The sequence below is a fragment of the Alligator mississippiensis genome, chromosome 14 (assembly GCF_030867095.1).
Source record: "Alligator mississippiensis isolate rAllMis1 chromosome 14, rAllMis1, whole genome shotgun sequence".
Classification (NCBI taxonomy): domain Eukaryota; kingdom Metazoa; phylum Chordata; order Crocodylia; family Alligatoridae; genus Alligator; species Alligator mississippiensis.
Window position 1 is genome coordinate 18,798,562 of NC_081837.1, and position 6,318 is coordinate 18,804,879.

Sequence of the window (6,318 nt, forward strand, 5' to 3'; positions counted from 1 at the left end):
TCATCTCCAGCCTTGAAGAAAGTGAATGCTCCCACTCGGAAGATCACCACCTCGATCAAGACCAAGAGCCGACGTTCTCAGTCCTTTAGGTAACCTGAGCCCGGAGGACGAAGAAAGACTTTGGCTGCCATCCTGGGTTTGGCTGGTAGTGTTCTTTCTCTTACTGGTGCTGGTTATGTTTGTTGTTGAAATTCTTTGTCCCTCCTGTATCTAAAAATGGCACTGATATCCTTATACATCACACTTGGGTATCTTAGTATCACACAAGCGGGGTGGGAGAAAAATTTGTACTCGCAGATCTCCCTTACGGTGGCTCAAGCTGGAAATAAAAGTAACTGCTGGATATGCTCTCACACCCCAGCACACCTACACCAAGGAGTCCCAATGATCTGAAGGGGAAAAACAAAATGGTTCCAGTCTGCCATATTGTCTGTGAGTGAGTCATGTAGCCAGGTCATGACCTTGCTGTTACAGACTGGTTTAAACTAGTTTTTTTTATCCAGTAACAAGTTGAAGACATGTGCAGACTTGTCTGCATCGTGCCTAATGTTGATTGGTTTATACTGTTGCTATGCTTATGACATCACATTTTCTATGTTACCCCCTCACTGCCTATGTTCAGAGTCAGATTTCACGGCAAAATTCTGAATTTGTGTATGACGCTGACCAGGAACGCATTCTTTATTAAACTAAGTCTTTAAAGTTCGATTGGCCTGTTTGTCTGAGCCTCCGCCCAACGAACCCGGGGACGAAGTTTTCCCCCCCAGTTTTCTGGTGTCAGCAGTGGGATTGAATCAGAACACCGGGTTGGCAGCTTGAACAGTCTGGGGACACAACTGACACCCGTGGCACCAAATCTCAGAGGTAAGAGATCCTAATTAAAAAATCTCACTTAACGGGTCTCAATGTTCCCTAGCCTGGACAAGTAATGTCTTCTCGGTGGTAAGCGCTCCCTACGTTACTTTTATAAGTATAAGAATTAGTTTATTTTATCTGACTGACTGAAAGCTATAACCTTTATTTGAATACTTTATTTGAAACTGACTGACTTGGGATCCCTGACAGGTAGACTGTTCTGATTTTGTCTGGGGACGCCTAGACTTTTCTCTGTTTATCCCTTTGCTACTGGTCTCTAACAGTCTGTCCTGATAACTCTGATTTATATTTGAGAGATTGTCTTGTGTCCTTCCCTTGTGTCTGGTTCATGGGCAGCTGCCCCAAGTTGGCCGCTTGCGAGCCAATCTTGAAAGCAAGGGCTCGTGTTCCAGTTTGTGCATCCTTTTGTGTCTCTGGCACCGGGCATCGCTCTGACGAACCCGTTTCCCCTTCCTCTTGTGTCTCAGGTAAATCTCTCCTTGTTTTGTTATATTATCCTAACAATGGGTCAAGGATCCTCTTGTCCAAACCCAAAAACACCTTTGGGGTATATGTGTAAGGAATATGGAACTAAATTGGGTCCAAAGAAGCAAAAGCACTTAGTTAAATTGGCACATGCTTGGAATGGTTATACCTATGAAAACCCTGGGTTACAGTTTCCTGATAAAGGAATCTTTGATCCCAATAAATTAAATTACCTGAGGGGATTCTTAGAGATACCCAAGCCAAAGCAGATGAAATATTGGTACCTATGGGATAATGAAGCTTCGAAAAGAAAAGAAAAATCTATTGAGACTAGTCTCAGAGACTCTAATGATAAATTAAAAAGGCAATTGGCTACATTAATGGAGGAAAATTTGGCACAGCCTCCTATAAAAGAGAAAAACCCTAGCGTTCCACCAGCTCCAAATTGCCCTCCAACATATAAAAACCTTTACCCTAGTATTCCGGCGCCCAACTTTACCCGCACCCAAGAAGATACAGAAGACCTACTAGATTCCTGGGTACCTTGTCCTGTTCCTCCTCCTCCTGCCCAAATAGTCAACCCTGCTCCTCCTGCTGCTGCAGCTAGCTGTTCACCTACAGAGCCGCCAGCAAGCCTGCTTTCTCCCCCAGCTTCCATTAATTTAGACTCCGATGATGATGACCTACCTAGTATGCGAGAAGTCAAGAAAAATCTAAAGTCTGAATTAAGACCCTTATACGAGGTGAAGAATATCCAAAGAGGTTCAAATGGGCAGACTGTAATAACCCTATATGCCCAAGAGGGAGGAAGATTGATTGTGACCACCTTCGGAGACCCGCAGTATTTTAAGTCAACTGTTCTCTGCCCATTGCGACAATACCCGCCTCAAATACCAGGAGGCCAACGGACTGTAGTTCATGTCCCTTGGACTGCTAGCGATATCACTACCTTTTGTAATACCTTTCCAAAACTCAGAGAAAGCCCTTCTGATTTTAGAGATAAGTAGCAGCAGGTCTTTAGTATTTACAGTCCCACTGTGTCTGATGTAAACTGGCTCTTAAACAGTCTGTTAAAACCAGAACAAAAACGACTCCTAATTGCAGAAACTAGGAATATTCCGGATGGCACCCCTTGGCCACAAAATGATTACAATTATGAAGAAAATCAAGGACTGCAAAATTTGCAAAATGCTAGAGCTACTTTGCTAAACGCCATTACCAGAGTAGCTCAGACTCATGTAGATTGGACAAAAGTAGAAATTGGCAAACAAAATCCTGACGAGCATCCAGCCGATTTTCAAACTCGACTTTGTGCAGCAATCCAAAGACATACCGGCATTGATCCTGGTGCAGACAACATGCGAACCAGAAAATTATACGTGGAGACTGGCTGGGTGTTTGTTACACCCTGACCATTTGTGGCGCTCCCCGGACAGCCGCCTGGTTGCCCCAACAGTCCTTCTTCCCTATCTTGCTCGTATACACCATGACATAGCACACGTGAGCAAAGGGAGAATGATAAAAACTGTTCAGTTTGATTGGTTTGCTCCAACTTTTTCATCTGTAGCTCAACAATACTGTTATACCTGCCCTATTTGTCAAGCCCATAATGTGAGAAAACCTGTAAAAACAAAATAAAGCAGCACATCCCCCACCTTAGAGGCTGTTTGTAAATTTACAAATAGATTTTATTCAAATGCAGCAATGTTGTTCTTCTGAATATGTTCTTGTTATTGTATGTATGTTCTCTGGATGGGTAGAAGCCTACCCATGTGCAAAAGCTGATACCATCACTGTAAGCAAAAAGTCGCTCAGAGACTTTATTCCAAGGTTTGGTATTCCTTTATCCATAAACTCCGATAGAGGAACTCATTTTACTGGGCAGATAATGAAAGAAGTCTGCAAAGTCCTGCAAATCCAGCAGAACTTTCATTGCCCGTACCATCCACAGGCCTCGGGCCAAGCGGAACGCCAAAATGGCATTTTAAAAAATAAACTAGCCAAAATTTGTGCTGAAACTCACTTAAAATGGCCAGATGCACTTCCCATACCCCTTATGAGTATAAAATCTACTGTCAATCAAAAGACCAGACTTAGCACACATAAAATCCTAATGGGAAGACCCATGAGGCTCCCTGCATCACCACCTGTTGCCTCCCACTTTTATAATATACATTTACTTGACGATATTATTCTAGACTACTGTACGGCACTAATGAAGTGTGTTAAGGCTTTTCTTTCACAGGGACAAACAACTCTCCCCAAGGAACCATATGAGCCATGCCATTCCATCCTGCCTGCTGACTGGGTTCATGTAAAAGTCCATCAACAGAAGTCATCGCTGAAACCCTGCTAGAAAGGCCCATTCCAGGGACTCCTGAAAACCAACACTGTAAAAAATGTCAAGGACTCCAACCGTGGATCCATGCTTCACACACTAAAAAAACATCAGCCCCATTAGACATAGAGTCTCCTCCATATCAACCTTGTAATCAGCCTCCGCAGACTGGTAGTGAGCCTAGCGCCTGCCAACAGGAGAGCTCAAGACCAGTACTGGTGCCAAGCGCCTACTGGCGAAAAGGATTTGCCACTACAAAGCAAAGAGGATTGACCACTACAGAATAAAAAAAATGTACCCCAACGACACCACTATGCCCTTCGGGAAAGGAAAAAGGCCTCTACCTAGTTCCTGGTTCCCAAGGTGAGGTTGGTTAGTCGTAACCTAGATACTTCTCAGTCTTTCCTGTTAAATCATCTTATATAAACGTAAAGACTCAGCAGCTAAAAAAAACTTTGTAAATCAGACTAGACTTCAAAACAGGTCAAAACGATCACTCCCACACTGGCATGCTCACCAAAATGCTTTTCTTCAACTGTCTTATCAATATGCAAAGAATTTAAATGTTTCTAAATGTTAAGTATGTTCCCACTTGCCTCCTAGTACAATGACAGGGGTGCCCATAATTGCTTTATCCCATAATTAGACAACTTTTGTGATATGTATGTTAAAATAGTGAAAAAGTAAAAAGAAAAAAAAAATTAGACGTTAAAAGGCTCCTGGCTATAATGAAGCTTCGAAAAGAAAAGAAAAATCTATTGAGACTAGTCTCAGAGACTCTAATGATAAATTAAAAAGGCAATTGGCTACATTAATGGAGGAAAATTTGGCACAGCCTCCTACAAAAGAGAAAAACCCTAGCGTTCCACCAGCTCCAAATTGCCCTCCAACATATAAAAACCTTTACCCTAGTATTCCAGCGCCCAACTTTACCCGCACCCAAGAAGATACAGAAGACCTAAATATCTAATATGTTGGGCCAAAAAGGCCCAAAAGGGGAGAATGTGGAAATAAGTTTAACCAGGCCTCTTACTTGACTAAGAAGAGAGGGAAAGAGAAGAAAAAAAGATGCTGATGCTGATGCCATGTATTTTAAAATGTTCTAAGATAAGGAAAAACCTTCATGCCTTGTTTTGTCTGTGTGCAGATGTTAACCTCCTCCTTTCCGCCAAACTAGAAGCTGATAACTGTTCCCAAAACATAGTGTTCTTTTAAATAAGTAAACTGCTTACATGTGACAAACAAATGATCAACATCTTTCTGTTTCTCTAAAGGTTGCTTTGTCTGAACCCTGCATCTTTTCTCGCTGTCTAAAGTATAAATACGCTTGTAAATTTGTAGAGGTCAGAGTTCCTTTGAGAACTCTCCCTGTGATCACTTGTATAGTTTTAAATAAACCTAGATGGCTCTGCCAATTCTAACACAGCCACAACACGAAGTTTGATTTCTTCCACAGCACCCAACAGCATTACATGCCTGGGCACCCATCAGCCCTACCTCTCCCCACACACAATGTGCCAGGACTCTGTTCCCCACTTCCACACCCCTGGGATTTTACCCTGCCTGGCCACGCTTGGCCTCAGCCTGTTCCCTCCTCTGCCCCATGGCCCTGCCGGCCTCTGCCCCATGCAAACTCACCAGGAGCTGCTCCTCCTTTATCCATGCACTGTGGAGACAAAAAATATTTGTAGGCTTAGAGAGTGACGGCGCTGTCCCAGAAAACACCCCTTCTCCAAGGCGAGACATGCACAGAAGCAGGGATGGGCCCTGGGCTTGTGCCCGACCCCTGTGCTGCACAAGGGAACAGTCAGCTCCCTGCCCAGCCCCACTCCTACCGGGAGAGGAGGACTGCCACATCCTGCTCCTGTTGTGCCAGCTGGACCCTCAGTGCCGTCTGCTCAAGCTGCAAAAAACAAAATGGTTAGAGCGTTCTCATGCCATGACGGCCTGTCTGTCTGTATACGTTGCCATCTGGTTAGCCCATCTGTCCCTCTGGCCCTGCCTTTGCCCCCTATCCCCGAGCCCAGCCCCAGCCTTGTCCCTCTGGTCCACCCCTCCATGCAGCCATCAGCCAGCCCACTTGGGCTCCCTCTCAGTCCTCACACTGGCTGGCTCCTGCTCACCTGCTTTCTGCAAAGCCCGGGATGGGGTTTTCCTTCCTGGGGAAGAAAAGAGCAGCTGGAGCAATGGCCTCCTTGGATCAGTGAACTCCTCATGTCCAAATGGTGCAAGGTAGGGCAGGGTTGGTGCAACCCTTGCCATTGCCAGGGCAGGTGACCCCCATTGCCAGGCAGGGCTCACAGCCTGGGGATTACAGGGTTGGGTTGTTACCACCTTTCTCAGGTGAGTCCCAATGCCCCGCTCAAGGTCCCAGGTCCCATCAATCGGATTTGGGAAGAACTGTTCCTGGGATCAGGGAATGAGCCCATGACCCCCTCCCTTATTCCTGGAGGGCCCATGGAGTTGGCAGGAGAGGTACACTCTCCCCCAGCGTCTCGTGTGCTGCATGGGGCTGGGAGGGGCATGAGGCACCTGGTTGCAGAGCCATGAACCTCATAGCCAACTATCCCACTCCCTGGGCAGGAGAAAGACTCACTGTAGCAGCAGGTAGTAGACACATCTGGCCCCTTGAATTCCTG

At 45.4% G+C, this 6,318-nt stretch overlaps 1 long non-coding RNA gene across 1 annotated transcript; it reads right to left on the reverse strand.

Annotated features, from left to right (window-relative positions):
* Positions 1-5,316: 5,316 nt before the first annotated feature.
* Positions 5,317-5,974, reverse strand: LOC132244800 (uncharacterized). Its single transcript, XR_009456572.1, has 3 exons — positions 5,803-5,974; positions 5,515-5,582; positions 5,317-5,345 (listed from the first exon to the last, which is right to left on the reverse strand). It is a non-coding gene; the product is annotated as an uncharacterized LOC132244800 (long non-coding RNA).
* Between the last annotated feature and the right edge of the window lie 344 nt (positions 5,975-6,318).